This window comes from Lathyrus oleraceus, chromosome 2, assembly GCF_024323335.1.
Source record: "Lathyrus oleraceus cultivar Zhongwan6 chromosome 2, CAAS_Psat_ZW6_1.0, whole genome shotgun sequence".
In the NCBI taxonomy this organism is placed as follows: Eukaryota; Viridiplantae; Streptophyta; class Magnoliopsida; order Fabales; family Fabaceae; genus Lathyrus; species Lathyrus oleraceus.
In genome coordinates this window covers 483,062,584-483,086,120 of record NC_066580.1, presented here as the reverse complement: position 1 = coordinate 483,086,120, position 23,537 = coordinate 483,062,584, and positions in this window count along the sequence as shown.

Sequence of the window (23,537 nt, the reverse complement as noted above, 5' to 3'; positions counted from 1 at the left end):
CTTGTTTATTCACCATCTAAAGTAACATTGTGCATCTGTTTCAGCTGTTTGAGGCCAAAGAACCACGAAATCACAACTGTGCTTCAGATTTGGTAAGAACTCGAACTTAACCATTCCCAAAATCATGATATGCTTCTTATAGATCTCTTTGCCATGATTGTTTTGAGCTTTGAACCAAGAAAAATGGTTGAGTATTTTGAAAGTTATGCTGAATTGAAATTTGATGTGTGAATATGTTTTTGCATGATTCTTCTTTGATAGCTTGAATTAATGAAAATGGTTGTTAGAATGTTGATGTATGTTGTTAGATGAATTCATTGATGTGTTGTTTTCCAATTTTGGTTGCAAAAGTTTGTGCTGGAATTCTGGAAACGATGAATGTTGTTACTGTAGCACGAACCCTAAATGCATAAACCCAGATTTCTGTTTTGCTCGTGTTTTGGTCTTTGGTTGCATGAAAATCCCTGTTACATTGCCATGAGCCAATGGCCAGCCGGCACCTCCTTAAGTGAAACGGTGCGTTTCACTTAAGGGACTCCGATATTACCGTTTTGCCACCGGTCGATTTATTATTTAATTAATCAATTTATTTTTGCAATTTTTATTTCATTTTGTGTGACCAACTTACAAAAATCATAGCTCACTCATTTTTGATCCAAATTTCATGGGATTTTTTGCAAAATACTCCTCTTGATCTCTAGTTTTTTATCATGATTTTTCCAGATTTTTTGCATGTATGGATTTTAAATGGTTCTAGGGTTTGTCATATGTGTCCATTTTATGTATGTCTTGCCAAATCAATTGTGAAATGATGATACATTATCCAATGCTTCCCAATTTTTTTTGTTCTTAAACTAGACACATCCATGGTGATTTTGGTGTAGAGTTTGTGAATTTATCATTGCTGGTTGTGGAGTTATGATTTTTTGATTAGGGGTGTGACAATTTGTGTCACACCATTGATGTCCAACTTCATGATTTTAATTACCATGCTTCTTGAACTCAAATTGGTTTGAATTTTTGCATGAACATACTTGTGGATGTCTAGTTTACATGTGATTTTTTTTCTGGAATTATTGATGGCATTTCCTATTTGTTTGGGATTTTCTCCCCTGTTTGGTCATATGTTGACTTTTTGTGACACATGTTCTCATTTGATTTGTGAAATTCTCATACTTAATTGGATGGACTTGAAATTTGACATGTGATTAGTAGACATCTTAAGCTTTGTCATGGTTTTGGTCTCATTCATTTCTCATATGTTGTCACTGTTTTATGATTTATTGAAGTTGGTGCATGTTTGGTTGACTTCTTTGAGCATGCTTGAACTTGCCTTGCCTTTCTGATTTTCATTGACCTACTTCCCTTGATCCAAATGAGCTGAAATTTGATATGCGTATCATGTTATGGATGATGTTTGATCATGAATTATTTGATAATTTTTTGAAATGTTTAAGATTGAATTTGAGCTAAATCATTCTGTTGACTTCTTTGAGCTTCTATATGCCATGCTTTGACCTAATTTGCTTATGAAATGATGATGATGCATGATATGAACATGAAACCACTTGGGTTTGCTTCTTGATTGTTTGAACTTGATTTTGGACACTTGTCACTTGCTGTTTTGACTTTCTTATCTCTTTTTGACCCTAGGCTTGTCCTAGTGGTCATGTTGCTCATGTTTAAGTTTGTTGTTTCAGGTTAAGCAACAAATGTTTCAAAGAGATCATTACAAATTGAATGAGCTTGATTGATTATCATGAACTAACTTGTTTGTTTTGTAGGTTGCTTGGCTCACATGCTTTGAGCTTTGTGCATTGCACATTTAACTGATTGTGTTGACTGTTGATCTCTATCTCATTTTGATTTAACTTTGAATTGTATACTGATGTTGTCTGACTGGTTTCAGGTACCTTTAGTTGCTTAGTTCTTTAAGAACTTGCTTTGCTTTGCTTAATAGCAATTTGCATTGAGGTATAACTTCTTATCTTCATGTAGTCTGGAAGACCTGGCCTGTTACTTGGCCAGGCAACTGTCTGAAGTCCTCCTTAAGAGGCAATGCTTGTGTGTGTTTACATTTGTCCCAAGCAGGAAAAGTCCTTTGAATAAGGCAATTGGTAGAATCCAAGAGATATGCAACCTATCTCCTACTATTCTGTGAGTCACTCACCTTGCTCACACCACATGTGTTGATGCATAGTGAGTAAAAACCCAAGATCTATCGAGTCAATAATCTGTGGAGAGAGTTCCTACTTTCTGAACTCCCACACCTTCTGATATTCAAATGCTCTCCCTGGCCAGGGATAAGAGCAATGAGGCACACCCCTCATATCTTTTCATCTGCTTCACCTTAGCCCCTCAATGGCAAGGTTAAGAGCACCATTAACCCTATTCCAGTTGGCTTCAATGCCTAACCCTTTGCATGAGCCTCATTGTTTGGTTATAGTGCGTGCTGAATGACTTTAATTGATTGATTGCTTACCTCATATGCACATGTTTGCTTGTATGCTTTGTGCATTTATCATCATTAATTGCTCATTAGTGCATGATCATTTCATCTGTCTTTGTGACATATCTTTGTTGCTTGCCCATTGAGGACAATTGTAAGACCATTCATTGGCCATTGTTCCCATGATATGGAAGTGAGTATAAGACCATTTCATTGGCCACTCATCATCTCTTTGTTTGATGCATTTGTTTGTTGTATGTGAGGATGCAATTGTAAGTCCCTGCAAGTTGGCATTTGTATTCCTAGGATCGTACTGTGGAGGTTAGAGTAAGCCCAGATAGATTGGCATCTGACATCCATGTTTTGCTTTTGTTTGTTTATGTGAGGATGCAACTGTAAGTCCCTGCAAGTTGGCCTTTGCTTTCCTATGATCATATGTTGGATATTGGTATAAGCCCAGACAGATTGGCATCCGGTATCCAAGTTTCGTTTTGTTTTAGGAGATTGGAATAAGTCCATCTATTGGCTTCCGACATCCTTGTTTCTTTGTTTAGGAGATTGGTGTAAATCCATCTATTGGTATCCGGTATCCGCTTTTGTTTGTGAGATTGGAGTAAGACCATTGAGTGGCATCCGGTATCATTTGTTTGCTTATTTTGCTATTGCTCATTGCCTATTCCAAAGGACACACTTGAATCATCTTCTATATGATTTCAAGAAGTGAACCTCCTAGGAAGTTTTACAATCCATCCTCATCCATTCATCCCTCTTTGTCCTAAACCTTTTCACACCTTACTTTCAAACTTGAGATAGATATTGTGCAAACATCTTCATATTTTCAAATTAAAAACCTGGACCCCAAGTCCTTGACTTTTTTCAAACTCCATTTCATAATACTTCTTTTGAATCAATCTTAATCATACTTTGACCCTACTTTCATAATCACAATCAATTAACTTCACCCATTCATTTGTTTTGGCTTTGTCCATTGTTAATCTTTTCACACATTAGCCATAGGTTTCAATTATCATTGTGGTTGATGTAAACCTCACCTTATCCTTAGTGAGTCGACTATAAGACTTCCGTACTGAAAACAGGGCTAACCCCTCTAGTACGTCGAAGCTATCCTCGCATGGTGGATGTTGGTCTTGGTCGAGTTTTCTCCCATTGATAATGAAGAGCCTCAGTGCTATTGTTTAAAATTGAACTCACTAACTTTTGGAAATCTTTTAGCCGAACTACGGCGTTTTGATCCTTACCTTTGATGGAAGGTACGTAGGCAACGGGTTCATCCGTTCGAACACAAAAATAAATAAATTGTATATTCTTTTCTCATCATCCCAATCATGTTTGCACAATAAATATGTCATAACAAATAACAATTTTATACAACAAGTGTGAAAAGGGCTCCCTAGGAGTACCTAGGACGTAGTGGGTGCCTAACACCTTCCCATTGCGTAATTTACCCCTTACCCAGACTCTCTGATCTTTTTATTAGTTTTCTACATGTAAAACTTCTTAGACTTTTGTTCGCTTTTTAGCCAGTCCTTTGGATAAATAAAAGTGCGGTGGCGACTCGAATTCATTGTATGCTTTTCTTATGGTTTAATCGATAAATCATATAGCGACGAATACACCGCTACAATAAGGAAAAGTACCAACATAACAATATAAATGATAATAAGAGGATGGTAAAACATGTGCAATCCGAGTCAAATTTGTAGTGTATTTTGGTGCTATCAAAATTTCTCACACTTAAACCTTTGTTTGTCCTCAAGCAAAACTTATGTTAAGAAGAAAAACAGTAACTCTCGGATGATTATTTTAGGCGATAGACTTTGCTTTGGTTATGACCGTGTCGATAGGTACTACCTCGTAAACTAAGGATATCGTAACAACACATTCCGCATTTGCGGTCATAAGTCTGCTTCCTATACAAATCAATCCGCATTATGTTATTATGCCTAGGTCTTACTTAATAATCCTATTTTTCGTCCTTTTTCATTCAGGCGCAATCACATTAACACGTTATTTGTACACATACAATAAGGAGATTTGTTAGCAATTGTGATTTATTTTTGTCGAAGGGGCTCTGGTATCAAAGTGGTTCGCCGCTTTTTCAAATTGCAACTGCAGGGGATAAGATCATAATCCGCCTTACCAAGTTCAGAACCAGATACCTCTAAACCAACCAAAAATAGGAACTTATTATTTTTCACTATCGATTGGTATTTATGCTTTAGCATTTATTCATTTTTACTCAAAATCACTCACTTATTTGCATCAATCTTCTTACTTAGTGTGTGCTTAAGATGATGTTGACTGCTAAAGTAAACTACTTAAGGATTTATTTAGGGGTGAGAGTTCAAGGCCATAACATAACAAGTATCCAGATCAATCTCTAAAATTATGAGACTTATGGTGTAAGATGATATCGATCCTAGGAGCTTTCCCAAGTCTATACAACTTATCCTTAGCTTGTTTAATAGTCTAAAATTTCAAAAATAAACAATGTTTTCTTCTTCAAAAAAAATTGTTTTTGGTATATGACTTAAGAAATGAAAGAATTAATAAACAACAGAAAACCACGCATAAAGACTCGACAACACATGTAATGATAAAATTCTAACTAAATGCATAAAATGATAACTTTAACTAGAAAGCAATAAAAACGGTAAAGATCCCCTCACACACTTAAACTGAACATTATCCTCAATATTTCGATTTTTTTATAAAAATAACCCACTTTTTCATTGAAATTCCCAAAATACCACCGGTTTCAAAAAAAAATCCCAAACTACCCCACTTTTAGGAGGAGTCGCCAATTGAATTGGCGACTCCTCTTAAAAATTGAATGGAGGCGCCAATTGGATTGGCTAGGGCATGTGCCCTAGCCAATCCAATTGGCACCCATGTGTATTACTTGATAGGAGGCGCCAATTGAATTTGCACCTCAGTGTAAAATGCAAATTTTTTTGGTAAATGGTCTACGTGATACATACATTTGAAATAGGACCAATTGATATTAATAAAATTTTCTGTTTACACAAAAAAACCTAATGGTGATGACCGAGATCACCTAACCGACCTCCAGTCCCACATCCCCTAGCTACCCTAACCCATGTTGATGATTCACCACTGGTGTTTGAGCATCTGAGGGGCCAGGAGCGTCACTACCAACTATAGGAGATTGTCTGTTGAGGTAGTCAGACAAGTCGGCATAGTCTTCAGTATGCATCGAGGGTGTATCGCCGTAGCTGAGTTCATGACCCATGCCAGAGCAGTTGGGTGTTGGTTGACTCATTGGTGGGCGACTGGGACGGTTGAAGGGAGACATGGGTGTGAATGATGCGTCGAGGAAAGGTTGGAAAGGTTGTTGGGGTGTTTGGTAGAGATAGGGTTGTTGGATGTTTTGGTTTTGTGAGGTTTAGGCTTCTTGGTATGGTAGGAGGATGGGCGGTTGGTGTTGAATGATCGTTGGGTGTTTTGGCTAAGGCGGCTTTGGTAGGGTGATGGGGTGGGTGCGAAGCGATGTTGGGTCTCAGGTTGATGGTCAATTTGTTGGTGGTGGTATGGGGTATGCTCTTGGTATTGGGTTTGGGTGTATGGCATGTTTTGGTTGTATGTTTGTGTGTTGGTTGAACGGAATGTTTGACGGACGGGGGGTTGTGTGTATCCGGTCTGACACTATTGTTGGGGTTTGATATTAAGGTGTCAGGTGTGTAAGTCATCTGGCGTGGGTCGTAGAGGTACATATCCTCGGCGATGAACTGAAAACCAACCGATCTGTACCAAGCCATATAAGTACGACTTGGCTTTTCTTCATATGGCATGATTGCGTCAGTTAAGACATGGTCAAGGCGGTGCTTCCATTTACGACACTCCGGTCTTGCAAAGCTTTGCCATGGATTGAAGTTCCATTAGTCATTAACTTTGTGCAGATGCCACTCTCCTAGGCTTGCTAGGGGATCTGGGATGTTTTGGGGCATACCAAACTGCAACTTCACACGATCACTGTTGTGCATCTCCACAGTTGTGAACCGTATTATCGGTGTGCATGAAGTCCATACGGCTGCGTCTTCAGTGTTGACCCTATGGTCATGATCCAAATTAAGATATGGACGCCAAAAGAACTGAAATGTGAAAGAAGATAGGATTATAATCTAGGTAAAAGAAGTTAACAAATTATAACGAAATAAATTAAGTTATTATCTAGGTAGATGTGTCTTTGTGTGAGTTTTTGCACAAGGAGCTATAGAGATAGGCTAGACAAGAAGATCCCCAACTGTAACTTCCTATTCTATCTACATGTCTAAGTAAAGGTAAATACATAATATGCATGATAGAACACTACCTTCAGGAAATAAAAACGAACACATTAACAGCATAATGTAACACCTAGTTTTTATTATTCGAGCATCTTCGGTAGAATGCTCATCTAAGTATAAACTATTATAGTATGACTTAAGGCATGAAAGTAGTATACCTTGACCTCTTGCGTTATCATCTAACAAATCAGTCTCTAAGAGGTCCATGCAAATTGAATTTGCATAGTTGGTTTTACCATTAACAACCTTACCTTCAATGGGCAGTCCCAAAAGCATATAGACGTCTTCTAACGTCACAGTACACTCACCGGTTGGCAACCAAAATGTGTGTGTCTCTGGACGCCATCTTTTGCATAAAGTAAGAATGAATTTTTTATCTACGGACCAAGACAAAATCTTGCTTATGTGATCAAAATCGGCGAGTTCAACATAAGGTTGAATCATCGGGTCCATATGGACATGTTCTTGGACCCGAGTCCGGAACCTTGAAACATCCTATAAAAGAAAGAACAAAAAACTTGACTAAGTTGGTATGTTAAAATAAAAGAGACCTCTATTAAAACAAATAACAAAAGAAAAAAACTGAACAGGTATTCGGCAACTTGGAGGATTCATACAAATAAAACATATAATTATACTCCATCTTACAAGAAAGTCTGGATTGCAAGGACAAAGGTTGTTGAACAGGTATTCGGAAACTGGGAGGATTCATACAAAGAATTTCCACGGTTTTTATGGGCCCTTAAAACATATGTCCCAGGAACTGTGGCAATTATGGAGACATTGCTAGCAATGATGCCAGACGGAACCTGTGTTACAGGTAATAGAATATTTCACCGTCTCTTTTAGGCGTTTGACCCATGCATCAAAGGTTTCACATTCTGCAAACCTATTATTCAAATTGATCGCACTTAGTTATAAGATAAATATAATGGTACTTTGCTTATGGCGGTTGCACAAGACGGCAACAACATTGTCTTTCCCATTGCCTTTGCTCTGGTTGAAGGTGAAACGGCTGGTGGATGGGGTTTCTTTCTTCGACATCTCAGAATGCATGTGGCTCCACAAGTCAATCTCTGTTTGATTTCTAATAGGCATGCTACCATTGAGAGTGCCTACAACAACCATGACAACGAATGACATGATCCTCCTTCTACCCATGTCTATTGCATCAGACATATTGCACAAAACTTCATGCGTGCAATAAAATATAAGAATATTCATAAGAAGGTGGTGAATTCTGGGTATGCTCTAACTCAACCGTCATTTCAATATTATCATGATGAAATTAGACTATCTAATAAAGACGTATGGAGATGGCTAAATAACATACCGGTAAAGCAGTGGACAAGGGCATTTGACAAAGGTTGTCGATGGGGCCACATGACCACAAACCTTGTGGAATGCATGAATGGGGTATTCAAAGGAATTAGAAATCTGTCAATAACCGCCTTGGTAAGATCGACCTATTATAGGTTGGCTTCTACGTTTGCAACCAAAGGTGAAAGATGGAGTGCGGTGTTAATGTCCGAACAAGTATTTAGTGAGTGTTGCATGAAAGTCATGAAAGAGGAGAGCATCAAAGCTAGCACACACGCTGTAACAATCTTTGACCTTCATAGGCAAAATTTTAGCGTCCAGGAAACAATGGACCACAACGAGGGGAGACCAAATTTAGCCTATGTTGTTAGACTAAACAAAAGTTGGTGCGATTGTGGAAAATTCCAGGCCTTCCGCATTCCTTGCTCCCATGTCATTGCAGCATGCGCTTATACTCGTCAAGACGCTTACAGCCATTTTTCTGATGTGTACAAGGCCATCACTGTCATGAACATATATAATCAAAGCTTCTAGGTACTACCAATGGAGGCGTCAATCTATTTATAACAAAAAAATTGCATTTTACACTGAGGCGCCAATCCAATTGGCGCCTCCTCTCAAGTTATCCTCAGGGGCGCCAATTGGATTGGCTATGGCACATGCCCTAGCCAATCCAATTGACATCTGCATTCAATTTTTAAGAGGAGTCGCCAATTGAATTGGCGCCTCCTCCTAAATATGGGGTAGTTTGGGATTCTTTTTGAAACCAAGGTTATTTTGGGAATTTCCTTGAAAAATGGGTTATTTTTGTAAAAAATTCCAATATTTCGATGTAAGGTGAATAAGGATATAAAAAACATGTGTTCCATCTCAAAAACGGACTCGGCCTCGGCCTCAACAATTCCTTTCTTGTTGGTCATACTCGTCGTCGGTAGCACCATCAACACATTCTCACGAAACTCCATGGGCTCTGCCTCGTCCTTGTCGGGAAGCTTTCCCATTTCAGCAGATTTTCAAACCTTTTATGTTGTTTCTTCCCATCTAACTTCTCGAAAAATCATTCCTTCAAAAGCAGCATTGCCTTCCTGAGCCACTGTTGAAATGCGAAGAATTTGAAAGTTTAGTGGGAAAGAAGAGTCTTGTAAGAATGGTGATAGTGATGGCTATGGAGGTGTGTTTAAATATAAGTGATATAGAGAATTGAAAGGTTGAAGGATTAAGGAGGTAATATTTTGGAATGTGTAAGAAGTGGGGTGGTTAGAGGTTGGGTAGACGGGGAGGTTGACTCAATATTAGGGAGAGGAAGTTTGAAAGGCAAAAACGATAACTTTTTTGTTTCTGTTCAGCATGACATTCTCCATCTTTTAACTATCCTTGATTTCCATGGCCACTTATCAAGCCATCTCTCATATCCATCACATTTTCTTTTCTTCCTTCTGCGAGGTGGTCTTTCCTTCTGAACTTGTGGTGGTGGTTCTGGCTCTATCCTGAGAACTAGTTTTTCAGGTCTGGGTTCAATTTTTTCATCCACCACCTCAAAGTCTAACTTGCCCCTTTTAATACTAATGAGTTCCCTAGTTTCATGGTCTTATAATTTTATCTTCTTATTCAGGATCTCAAACAAAGGTGCATTGGTGTGGATGTTTTCCAATAGCTCATCACACCTTTCAGATTTGGAGTCTACCTTAACTTTCACAGACCTTCGCATGAAAGGAATTAGTGATTTATAGGGAGGAGGAATAACACATAGTGCTTCCTTCTCTACCTCTTCGACAACCTCCCTTTCTGGTGGTGTCGGTGGATCTTTCTCAATCTCTACTCTTTTCTCACTTGAGCCCTCCTCATTATCACTTTCCTTAGTATTTTCGCTAGATCTTTCACTGGTGGTTGTTACATCATCTACATGTTTCTCAGGGAAGGGTCCTAGAGGTGTATGTGCAAGCAGGGAGATTTGAGTCTTCATTGCCTTGTTGTGAGTCACTAGGGACTCGACCATAGTGTTCAGCTTCTTGAGGGTTTCTTTAGTATTAAAAAGTTGGTTCATAAACTCTTTATTTTGCATGGTTTATGTTGCCATAAATTTTTGTATGGTGCATTCTAGTTTGGAGAGAGTTAATGTCTCAACGTAATTATCTCATAAGATTAGATTTATGAGACTCATGTGGTACTTCATAATATTAAGAGCGGTAATTGTAAGAAAAAATTTGGCGATGCATAGTGATAGAGACTAGGGTGCCTTAATCTAAACAGTGTAACAACAAGTTACGCTATTTTGACGTTATTAGTCCCCGACAACGGTGCCAAAAACTTGTTTGTGATATTATGAGTCTATCGGATTAACTAACCGCAAGTGTACAGTCTATCGCGTAGTTTTAAAATATATTGATCCCACATAAACCAATAGTTAAATCTCTAGTTTCTAATTGTCACGGTGTTTATCTAAGACGATATCAAAAAATGTTTGGAACATAAAAAAATGAAAATAATAACGTTTAAACGAATTCAAAAATGTAATACTGGAATGTGGATCACATCAATCAATAATAATCCTATTATCTCTAATTAGAACTTCCTGTGGGGCAATGTTTTCTTCCTTGAAAAAAGAGTTAATTAAGAAGGAACCGTCACTTTCGGTTTTTCAGAACCAAACTTTATCTTTAATCTATACCAGCCGCTCACGCTGCACTGGTCGCGTCTTGTGTTAAAGTAGAAAATCCTTTTTTATGTAACCACCTCTTTAACTCAGTTGAAAAGTAATTTTGATTGAAAACTTTAACTTAAAGATTGTACTAAAGTCAAAACAACCCTGAAAGCACTCTTATAGAGACAACATGTGGAGTACCGTCGATTCGACGGTCCTCACATTCCAGCACTAATGATTTAGCTGGACATGGTTATGGTAAACGATATATCATATGGTTGAAAAGTGAGATGACATATTAAAGCGATACATGTGCAATTGAGTTTCAACAAGAACTTGCAAATAAATGTATAACTTTGAAAATATATTTTTTGTACGAAAAGTAACAAGCGGGAAATAAAGTAAACAAAGTAAAGTGGTGCGAGGTAATTAAATAGACAAGGAAATCAAAACATAAATAAAGTTGAATTAAATAAGAACCTGCTCCAATCAGAGACTTTAATCTGGTACAATGCAAGCAGACGGAAATAAACTTTGACAGAATATAAATGCGGGAAGATAAATAACTTAAAAATAATGGTGTTCCAAACTTGATACACGAACAAAATGCGACAACCCCTTGATGTGCAAAGTTAAAGCTCTAATAATACTAAATTTTATGGCTTATGTTTGTGCAAAGCTTGGACTATAAAAACAATGAACTTTATGGCCTATTTATACTAGTACTGGACCTAAGGAAGCATGTAACTCCTTCAATGAAAAGTACCAACATAGCTATAGAAATGATAATAAAAGGATGGTAAAACATGTGCAATCCGAGTCAAATATTTAGTGTGTTTTTGTGCTATCAGAAACCTCCGCCACAAGCTAAATGTTCTCCACATAGTCTCTAATTCATTCACCTCTAGCTCTTTACACTTTATCCCTATGCATGTCTTGTCGAAAGTAACATTTGTACTTATGATGATTTTTTATCCTTTAGGTTCCAACTTCTATAGCTTGTAACCATTTACATCTTCTAGATAACCAATTAAAATACACTTCAAAACCCCAACATTAAGCTCGTCTTGATTGATATGTGCAAATGTAGAAACTCTAAAGACATTACAACTAGAGTAGATTATTAGTTTCCTATTCTAAACCTCCATAGATTCTTGAAGTCTATTAATATGGATGGATATATGTTGACTAAGTAAGGTGTTATAGCAACAACCTTGTTCCAAATCTCCTTAGAAATCTATCTCCCACCAGCATGCACCTTACCCTATTGAAAATGGTCATTTACTTACGTTCAAATAGGTCATTTTGTTGAGGTGTTCCAACAACGATTTTGTGCCTTTTTATACCTCATTTTTTGAAAAATTATTAAAATGCTCTTAAACAAACTCCAAGCCATTGTGAATACTTCTTATACTAACATTACCTTATCTCAAATTCCATAGCATGGTTTTATTATGAACTTCTTTAATAATTAATGATGCATGACCAATAACAGTAGAACCGGCTAAATATATAACCCACACACTTTAGACCCTTTAGCCATAATCGATGCACCACACAAATTTTTCAACACCCCATGTTTAACTCTTGCGCAAAAGCCTATATCGTCAAATATGCTTTTGGAAAACAATTTTTTCTTATGCTTAGGAAAATAAGACATATTATGTAGAAGAAACTCAAGGTCATCAAACATTTTAAGTATAATTGTTCCAATATTATGAACTTTGCAAGCTTTATCATTACCAAGTCAGACGACTCTCACTTATATCCAAATTTGTCACCACTAGTGCACCAACACTCTCATAATCATCATCATCTTATGCAACAAAAATTTGAACAAAATCATCATTGTCTCACTCTTAAGACAATCCTTCTTGAAGTGACTAATTTTATGAAAAGTGAAACCATTTAAACTTGATTTTTCAAAAATCTTGGATTTATAACTCCTTCTACTCTTACTTCTTCCTCTTGAAGAACTTAAGTCTTCACCACAATCATTAAACTTCAAATCTTTCATCTTTGATAGCTCTTTAGAACTTATAGTCGATTTGACCTTCTCTAAGATATGCTTAATAAGATCAACAAGAGTATAACATCGTCCTCATCATCAAGTTTCACCATAATATTTTGTAAACCACCGATGAGCTAGTTGAATTTTGTCAATTACTCCATAGTGAATTTATTTTCTATCATTCGAAATGAGTAGAGTTTTTTTTGACATAATATGTAAGCCAAGAACTTGGTATTATAAAATTATTCAATCTTAAGCCACTTCTTCCTGACACACCATAATGGAATTCATGGTCTTACCATCATCTCTGTTTTTTCTACTTGTGTTAGGTGTGAAAACATTAATGACACACCCTTAAATATTTTTATATAGCTTTGTTGAGTTAATAATTCTTCCATCTTCATTTTCTACAACCCAAACTCATTTTTGAAAAATTTCTCAATGTCTCGTTTCGATTCATGGTGCTCAGTTGTAAACTTAACCACTTTTTCTATGGTGGGTGTCATTTAATGTGAAAATTTGATATGATTAATCACGTCAATAATGTTAATGTGTGGTGCTAAGAATATCGGCAACCAAGATAAATTGTCTCAAGCAAAACAAATATGGAAAACAGTGAAAGAAAACAACAATAACAAGAATAAAATAAAAAACAAGTACACACAAAATTTGTGTATCCGGATTGATCAAAATGATCTACTCTATGGGAGAGATAAGTTCAATCCAATCTACTTCAAAATTTGTTACAAGATATTGCAAGACGAGTTACAAGAATATATCATTCCAAGTTCATAAAAACGTCTTTTATTTTCTACTTAAGTGTTTTCGAAACTCTCTTCATCTCAATATATGAATCTCACAAATTCAAAGTATTCATAAGTGTTTCTCAATATTTTTAAAAATCCTTAAAGGTCTTCCAATTTTTAAAATAGAATCCCAAGAGTTCTTTCATTTATCTCTCTAAGTTTCTCTCAATAGAAATAGTATATTTAATTAGTAAAAGTGAAAATTGTAAGAAATACTCCTCGACAATGTGGTAGGAAAGATTACTCGTAAGTGCTCAATTGTCGCCTACAAACCGCCATTAGGGAGCATTGAACATTATGAGATTTCTTTTTTTTAGAGCAACACTTTTGTGAGAGACACGCCACATATTCACCTAAAACCTTAAGGTGATAGATGGGTGAGTTATCTCACTTATAAATACTCAAATCTCCACATTTTCAACCAATGTGGGACTATTATCCACACTACTCATACTTCATACATTCTCAACACACTCCCTTAAGTGTGAGTCATCAATGTTCTCCCTCAAGTGAAAACTCTTCTTACTTCCACAAACTTTTGTACCGCATATAACGTTTTTTATTCATCACACTGATGCCGTTGACATTCTTTAATGGAACGTTTCTTATTCACCACACTGGTGTCGTTGACTTTCAATACAAGTAACAGATCATTTTGGAACATAGACATTTAATTTTCATGAATTTCTAATAAAAGCTTTATATATCTGTATAATAGCAATTATTTGCAATTCATGCGATAAAAGCAATTAATATTTGTATGCAAAATAGGTTAGTATATCAATCACAGTTATGAGTGTGATATTACTGGTAGTATATAAATTCAACTAATATACAAGTGAAAAACAAACTTCATGACAACAAATTCAACAATCGTTAGTTGTACCAAAAAAGTAAACCATACAACTTCTGTTACAAGAATTTAATGTCTTTAACCAATAATTTAATACAATGTTTTACATGTACGCAACGAGAAAATATGCTTCCAATTGCACCCACTAGGTTCAACCAAATTATACATATTAAAATATTACATTTTGAAAAGCTATGTTATTATTTATTGTTATATAATTTTTCTATATTTGATTACTATAAATCAATTTAGTTTTATTACTACTTTATGGAAATTAATATATTATGTTTTATTAGTTTTATTAAGTTTGTTTGAAAGATGTGTAAATTTCAGATTTTGATTGCATGCAATAGAAGCTTTGTGTATTCATGTATGTGTCTGCACCAACTATAGAATACAAGTTACTTTCCACCAACTATGAAATGAAAGGGTTATGAGATCATTTATTTATGGAGTTATTTGTTAGTTACAACTGATAAAGATATGTCATCGATCTCATAGCTTTTGATATATACTTCTCTATTAGGCTAATTGCACTTTTTTTCCCTATGTATTCATGAATATTTGACAATTTATTTAAATCATCCATAATGAATTATCTTCTCATTTGTATGCCTATAATGGGTTCTCGCATACATGCATTATTTAATTATAAACTTTTTTAGTATTATTTATTAATTGGTACATCTATGACATGACACTTATCAACACCTAATTGTTTTCCCGATTTTTATTATAGATTCTTCTCTCCATTTTCAATTTTTTTTACCCTATTATGCATTTTCTCCGACTTAAATTTTAAAATAATTAATCTTTTTCCTATATATTAAATTATTCAACTTTTAAACAGAAAAAATTATACTAAAGTAATAAAATAATTGATCGTTGCTTCTAAATTTAATAGTGCACATCAATTGAATCGGTGTTTTTATACTTTTTTTATTTATGTTTTTAGCATATTTTTCTACGAATTTGACATTTATTATCGATTTTCCCATGTAATATTTTTTGATTGTGAAAATGAAACATAATTATATGTAAGAAAATTAAAAAAAAAAAACAATTCTGCGAAAAACATATATAACATTAAATATATATAAGTGCCGATTCAATTGACATGTCATATTAAATTTAAGAGGCACAAATCACTATAGTTAGAAATGTACAAGAAAAGAATAATTATTTTAAAATTTAAATTAAAAAAGATAAGTATTTGAGTAAAAAATATTCCTTTGAAATCTCTCACTAAAAATAAAAATAAAAATAAATCTGGCTTGGTATCTTAATTCAAACAAACTATATATTTTGCTATCAAAATGAATTTGGGAAAGGTACAATTTTTTTTTCTCCCATACATTTTTTTATTTCACCATTAAATATGACACTATTTACAAATTCACATACGTCGACACTCATTCTCAACAAAACTGTGTTATAGAAAGAAGAAACGAATATTTATTTGAAGTTATTTGATCTCTTCTATTTTAGATGTATTTTTCCAACCCTTATTAAGGAGAGACAATTCTTACTGCCATCTATTGATTAAATAGATCACATCCCGAGTCTTAGATAATGTTAGTCATGTTCAATTTATACTTTGTCGTTTTTCCTTTATTCCCATCTTAAAGAATACTGAGTCTCATGTGTACGCTTGTATTACGTTTGGTCAGGTTCATAAACAATATTACAACAAGTTGGATCATTATGCAATTAGGTGTATCTTTTTGGATTATGCACCAAATTAATGGGGGTAAATATGTTATCATTCTTCTAGTATAAAAAAATTGTCTCCAATGTTGTCACCTTTTATGAAAATGTGTCATACTTCACTATTTCTCGGTCTTAGAGGAAGAATATTGTGGATATATGTGCTTGCATGTATGAAGTTGATGATCCTGCTGATAACCTTCCTAAAGTTTTGATGACGACAATACCAATGACTACTGAAGTCAGTGGTAAAGGTTTTCCAACTCCATGATGGTGGTGACCAAATTGAAAAAACATCTTAAGCCTCATCAAAAAAGAGACTTAAGATATTATTTAAGTGTTTATATGATCGAGGTATTTGGAAAAGAATCATGGAAGTCTTAGAATTATGAAAGAGAGAAAGTGTGAAAGCTCGTCAGGATGCGTTCATCTAAGAGACCAGAGTTTTGTAAAACTAAGTAAGTAACTCCTAAGTAATAAGGCAACTCACACACACACTTAAAATTCTATTGAACCTTTTTTATCTCTTAAAAATGTTTTCAAGGCCGAGTTAAGTGATTAAGAAATTGCCTACATTCTTTTAAAAAAAATTAACTACACGGTCGACTAGGGCCTTAAGCCAATCGACGATGAATATTTTTTTTAATTGCCCAATCCATTGGATACTTAAGTTGATCGATCGGAAGATGCCTAAACAAATAATCAAACAATTAGGACAATGTCTTAATGATTAGTAACGACTCTCTATCAAATCTTTCCATATTGGTAAAAGGTAATCGATTAAATTTGACCATACAATTGATTGGGGCAAGAAGCCAATCGATTTGGACTTTAATTTTGACCATGGATCTTTTCCTTTTTCTTTTGGATTTTTCTTCTCCTATATAAATGAGGGTCTCCTCCTCTTTATTTCCCAACATTTTCGAAGCTTTACATTTTCTTTAAAATTTATCTCTCTGTTTTATCTCTTTCTCTCTCTAGAACTAATTTTTCTTTTACTTAAGTTACCTTGGTGCTTTTGAGTGAAACATTACTTGTGAGGTAGAAATTGTATTGGTCGTCCTTTTGTTTTAATTCTTGAAAGCGCAATACTCTTGGGAAATCGAGTTTGATTCGTGAGATAAACAAGTTATAAAATCTTTGTTTTGATTTCTAGAACTTTGTAGGAAACAGTTTTGTTTTGTTATTGAGATAAGCTTGTAAATTATCTAAATGGTTCATTAGCTTAGCCTGGGTAAAAAATCTCATTTTGGTTGGGGATAAACCTATAAAATCTCAAGATCAAATTGTATTAAGGGTCGTGGGCATAACCTATAAAAACTAAAAGTTTATAGTCAAAATCTCAAGAAAATCTCTTGGGGACAAAAATAAGTCAATATTCGGTCAAACTTGGATAAATCTCTGGTGATATCTCTCTAAACTCTTATCTCTTTATTTCTGCATTTTACTTTACTACTTTACATTCCGCTGCTTAATTTACTCCAATTTTAAAGAATACTAACACAAATTATTGCATAAAGAATTTATTATTGTTCCAACATTTAAATCTGAATTTTTATTTATGTCGAGTCAGAGTCCTAGCTCAACACGTAAAACTAATTGTTTCTGATCCTTCAATAGAGAAACCTGAACTTGTATCTATAATTATTTATGGTCCTCCAATATCATTTATTTTGTAAGAATAATGTCTTTAACACTAACTCTAATGTATTTATCCGAGAAGAAATAAACTCGACTTGCTCTAGAAATAAATTCAACGTCAGAACCATAGGTAAGTATTGGAAAATATTCTTCTATTGCTAAGAGATGATGCCCGTATATATATATATATATATATATATATATATATATATATATATATATATATATATATATATATATATATATATATATATATATATATATATATATATATATATATATATATATATATATATATTCTACATTTGTATCTTCTAAGTAACTCCTTCTACGGTATCATAATTTTATTTTAATTGTTGACTCTATGATAATTTTATCATTTGTTCAAGAAACATAAGAAAATAAAAATTGGGTTCAAGTTATGGATTAGGAAATAAATGTACTTGAAAAAATTGAAAATAGGGAGATTTTTGAAAGACAAAGAGGTAAAAAACCAATTGGTTGCAAGTGGATCTATATTATGCAACACAAGTCAGATGGAAACCTTTATCTTTACAAAGCTAGAATAGTAAGAAAAGAATATACGTCGGCATATGATATTGATTATAAGGTGACATTTCCTCTAGTGGCTAAGATGCTTAGTGTTTTTATATTATCATCTCTTAATGGTCACACTCTGGTTGGAAACTACATCAATTTGATGTAAAAAAGGCTTTCTTACATGAATACTAAAAAAAATAAGTTATAAATGGATATTCTATATGACTTTGGTCTTATGGGTGGAACCAATAATGTGTGTCGACTAAAGAATGTCTTATATTATTGTTGCATTGATGATTTGGTAGAGAGGTAACTACTAAAAGAAAAATTATGTGGAACTTGAAATGAAAAACCTTTGGAAACTCAAGTATTTCTTAGGAATTGGGGTTGTCTACTAAAAAAGGCATTTTTATCTCTCGGAGGAAAAACATGCTTGATCTTTTGCAGGAAACTGAGAAACTTAGATGCAAACTAACAAGTATTCTCATTGAGAAAAATTATAAGATAATCCTTCATGAGAAAAATGGCAATATTGACAACAATGGGTATACAAGATTAGTGGGAAAATTGATTTACTCGACATATACTAAGCCGAAATTAGAATATGCAGTTAATCCCTTGATAAATTTATGCATGGACTGAGGGATAAATACTTGTGAGTTATAGAATATGATCTACAGTGTCCTAAATCCACTACATGGAAAGGTCTCTTGTTTAATATAGGTGGAAATCTAACTATGGAAGCTTACATCGATTTTTATAATCCAAGTTCAGTGAATGATAAAATATCTACTTTAGGCTTATGTACCTTATTTGGGAACCTGATTTCTTTGAGGATTAATGTCATACCCCAAAATTTACCTTACCGCCATACAACTTTCATTTGATCCATCACCATACCCCCATACAACTTTCATCTGATCCATGTTCCTATTACCCCTACATACATTCATCGTTCCATCACCATAATTGCGTTAACATCCAAAACCAAAGGCATGTTGCACGGGCTAAAGGCATGGCATTCATACCTGAGAAAACACCAACAAAACAAGAAAAATTCATTTTTTGGACAGTGTAATCGATTACCCTAATCATGGTAGTCGATTACCTAGAAAAAAATCAAGCTCCCAGGCCATTTTGCTGTGTGTAATCGATTACCCCAATCATGGTAATCGATTACACCTGCGAAGACAGCAGCAGTAACTCTGTTTTTTACACAGAGTGACTTTTTATTTTACCCCCTTTTCCACTTGCTTTCCCTATAAATAGGGGCAATATTTCCCCTAATTTTTCATGCTTTCTAACCCCCAAAAGTTTTGTCCAGGTACCATTCACTCTCCTCTCTAAACCTAGGTCAAAATAAAAAAATCTTTCTCTCCCAAAAAGTCACCCACCAACTTTTTTTCCCACTTCACATTTTTTTTTCAAAACTTCTCACTCTCTAACACTCACAAATCAGCCCCTTCATTACTCTTCCACCCTAAATACTTTCATCCCAAACTCCTTGCTTCACATTCAAGCTCAACACCATTTCAACCTAACTTTTTTCACATCTTTGGGTAATGATTTTAGCTTAAACTTTGTTAACTTTTTTGTTCTGTTTTGTGTTCAAAAATGTTTGTTTGTTCTTGGTTGATCTTTTGAGAGAGTTTAGATTCAAGCTTGCAAAAAATGGTTAACTTTGGTTTACACACTTTTTTGAGATTTCTTGCTCTTACTACCTTTTTATTCACCTTTTTTAGTCTTGCTTTATGTTTATTATCATTTTCTTTTATTGTGGACTTGTTGTTGTATTTGGTTGGTTGATGAGGTCTATTAGATCATTGCCATAGTTGTTTAGAGTTGATTAAATCTTCAATGTTTCAAACATATTAATGGTTGATCAATAGATCATTCATGATACTTTGAGGCATTGATAGATTTCCTCTATTTCAACCATATTTGAGTCATTTGATGCATAGATGAAACCATGTCTTTACATTAACTTACTAATCATTTGCTTATTGTTACTAACCACTAACTACTAACTCCTAACATTTATATTATTGCACTTTAATTCCTTATAATTTATTTTATTATTCATTTTATTTCATTTACTTTATATTTATGTTCATTATCTACTAACTCCTAACATTTACATTATTCCACTTTACTTCCTTGCAATTTATTTTATTGTTCACTTTATTTCAAGTACTTTATGTTTATGTTTATTATCTAACCATATCATTTACATTATGTTAATTTATGTATTATCTTAATATCTTGCTAAATAAAAGATGAGTAAAAATAAAAGGAAGAGGTCAAATCATATTCTTTTTTCTAAAATATTAATAGATGGACTTAGGGTTGCATAACTTTCTTTGTTATAAATCTATTGTTAGTTGATTTTTTAATTATCTTCAATACTTTACATCAATGATAAGCTATCCCTTAATGTGTCATATTTTGAGTCTTTTTTACCAATGAAAAATAGTCCAAAAAAAGTGTTCATTTTGTACATATTACTAACCACTAATTATACTTCACTAACTTTGTTCATCATTAACCTTTATTATTGTGATTTTGTTACCATTAACTTGTGGTTTATTTTGTGTCATTTACATTCACTAATCATTATTATTGTGATATTTTCATACTTTATCTTGTAATTTATTTTTATGTCATTACCTTGTAATTTATATTCAAGTACTCATTACCATCATCATTGTACAAATTCATCATGCATGTTTATTTACTTGTTATTTACTTTATTGTCATCATACATTAAAAACAACAAAAAACATGATAAAATGATAAGACCAAAAATATTCACTCCACTCTTAATCAACTTGGACTTAGAGGATTTCATTTTAGGACCTTTGCTTGGAGGCCTTTTCATTATTCTTTGTGATACTTTGTAAACGCTTGGATTTTCATCCGTAACTTACATGCATGTTGTAAGAATGACATCATGGCACCACCTTAGGGGGACATGTTTGTAAGACCATTATCCTTTGTTTAACTTAGGTCACATTTGCACGCAAAAGACTTTCTCTTGGGCTACCTTACAATGAGACCCTTTACTTTCTTGTTTAGTTACTTTGTATGCATGTTGCATAAGTCAAATTTCATAATCAAATAAAACAAACCCTTGATTCAACGTCAAGTGACATTTTTATAGTCAAATTCAAAACACTCAATAATTACAATTATTATTGTGCGCCACGAGCCTTAAGTGGTGGAGAATGAGTAAGAATGGAGCATTCTTACCCTTACTCTGATTATTTTGGACGCAAGACGTTTGGCTTGTTGTCTAGAATAGTCACCTCTGCCCATAGACTTTAGTACAATATAATCACAAACATTCTTTCATAAACCCTTATTCAAGGTAAAAACAATATAACTCATCAAACTAATTTTTGTGCCTAAGGGCATCATCCCGAAAACCCTTTTCTCAAAGGTAAAATCAACCAACCCCCAAACATTTTCTACTCCGAACTACGGAACTCTGATTCCTCATCCCCGAATGAGTGATACGTAGGCACAAGAGCGTCAATCCTTGGCGATCACTATAATAATAAAACACACCCTCTTTCACACATATTTCTTTTAAAAATAAAACAATGATAGATAAATCCTCATGTATGTAAAATAACCCAAATGGTTCCCATGGAGTACCATGGACGTAAGGGGTGCTAATACCTTCCCCTTGTGTAACCGGCTTCCGAACCCAAATCTCGGTTGTGAGACTGATTCCTTATTCTCTTTTAGCGCTTTCCGTGCGCATCTTTTTTCCGAGGGTTTTATCGACTATTTCCCCTCTCCTCTCTGATAGAGGTAAACTAAATAAAATTCGGTGGCGACTCTTCTGATTTTGCCTCCCTTTGGCATCTCTTTAGTCCCGGTTTCATTATCGTAAAATCCCGGTAGCGACAGTTGGCGACTCTGCTAGGGACACCAAAATTCCCTAAGCAAGTCTAGCCTAGTTTGGGTTGTTTCTCTTTTACGTACTTGGAGATTTTATCTATTATCTATTTTTTTCTGTATATATTGCTTTTGTTGCTAACCTGTACGTATTTTCTTTGTTTTCCTACCTTTGGCATCTCTTCTGATTTTGCCTCCCTTTGGCATCTCTTTAGTCCCGGTTTCATTATCGTAAAATCCCGGTAGCGACAGTTGGCGACTCTGCTGGGGACACCAAAATTCCCTAAGCAAGTCTAGCCTAGTTTGGGTTGTTTCTCTTTTACGTACTTGGAGATTTTATCTATTATCTATTTTTTTCTGTATATATTGCTTTTGTTGCTAACCTGTACGTATTTTCTTTGTTTGCCTATTGGTCCGAAACTTTGGCTCTATGACGAAGAATTTTGAGAAGCAATAAGAAAAAAACTTGTGTGAAAGCCTCCCCACCTGAGTCTGAGAGTTTTGCTTGAGATAGGAGAGGTTAAGTAGTATTCATCCGTGAGGTGCCTTCCTCGTTAGGGTCGTACGAGAACCTCACTTAGTGGTAGATTCTCTTAAGGGGATTGATGACCGTTGTGCTTTCGACGTAAGCATCTTTTCTTTTACTAGAATCAATGACCCTAAGACCCCTTTTAGAACCTTTAAACTATGGCTAGCCTAGACCGATGGTCGCGTAGTATAGGCCACCGAGGTGCCTTCCTCGTAAAGGTCGATACGAAGATCTCACTTAGAGTAGATGACTTTGATGGAGCAGTCGCCTGACAAGTAAATCGACATAAGCAGTTGACAGTCAAGGAAGTCCATGACTCTAGGGGCAGTGTCTTACACCCAATTTTCCAAAAGCCTTAGATCACACAAAGCTAGAACCTTGCTTTACTAAGCAAACATTATTAACTCCATGCTTCGTCACGATGGTCCAAAACCATGAACCCGTGCCTAAAATCCTGTAGAAATAATAAACCAATCATTCATTCATACATTCATTCATCATCCAAATAATAAGCAAATCTCTTAAAATTTCCGTTTGTTCAAACACAAAATTACAAAACTATTTGCGGATACAATCATGGATACTTCAACAAGGAAAAACACCTATACTTTCCGCTTCAAGAGTCCCGACATCAGTTCATTAAAGGTCCTCTGCTCAAAGGTCGTAGCTCTCAAAGATAACAAGTTTAGAGCCAATTTTGGGAACATCATAGATCTTTAAGATGCTTCACTTTCCCCGACTTCCAAATCTCTCCAACCTTGGAAGACCTCGAGAGACTCCTCAATCGATCAATCAAAGAATACAAACCT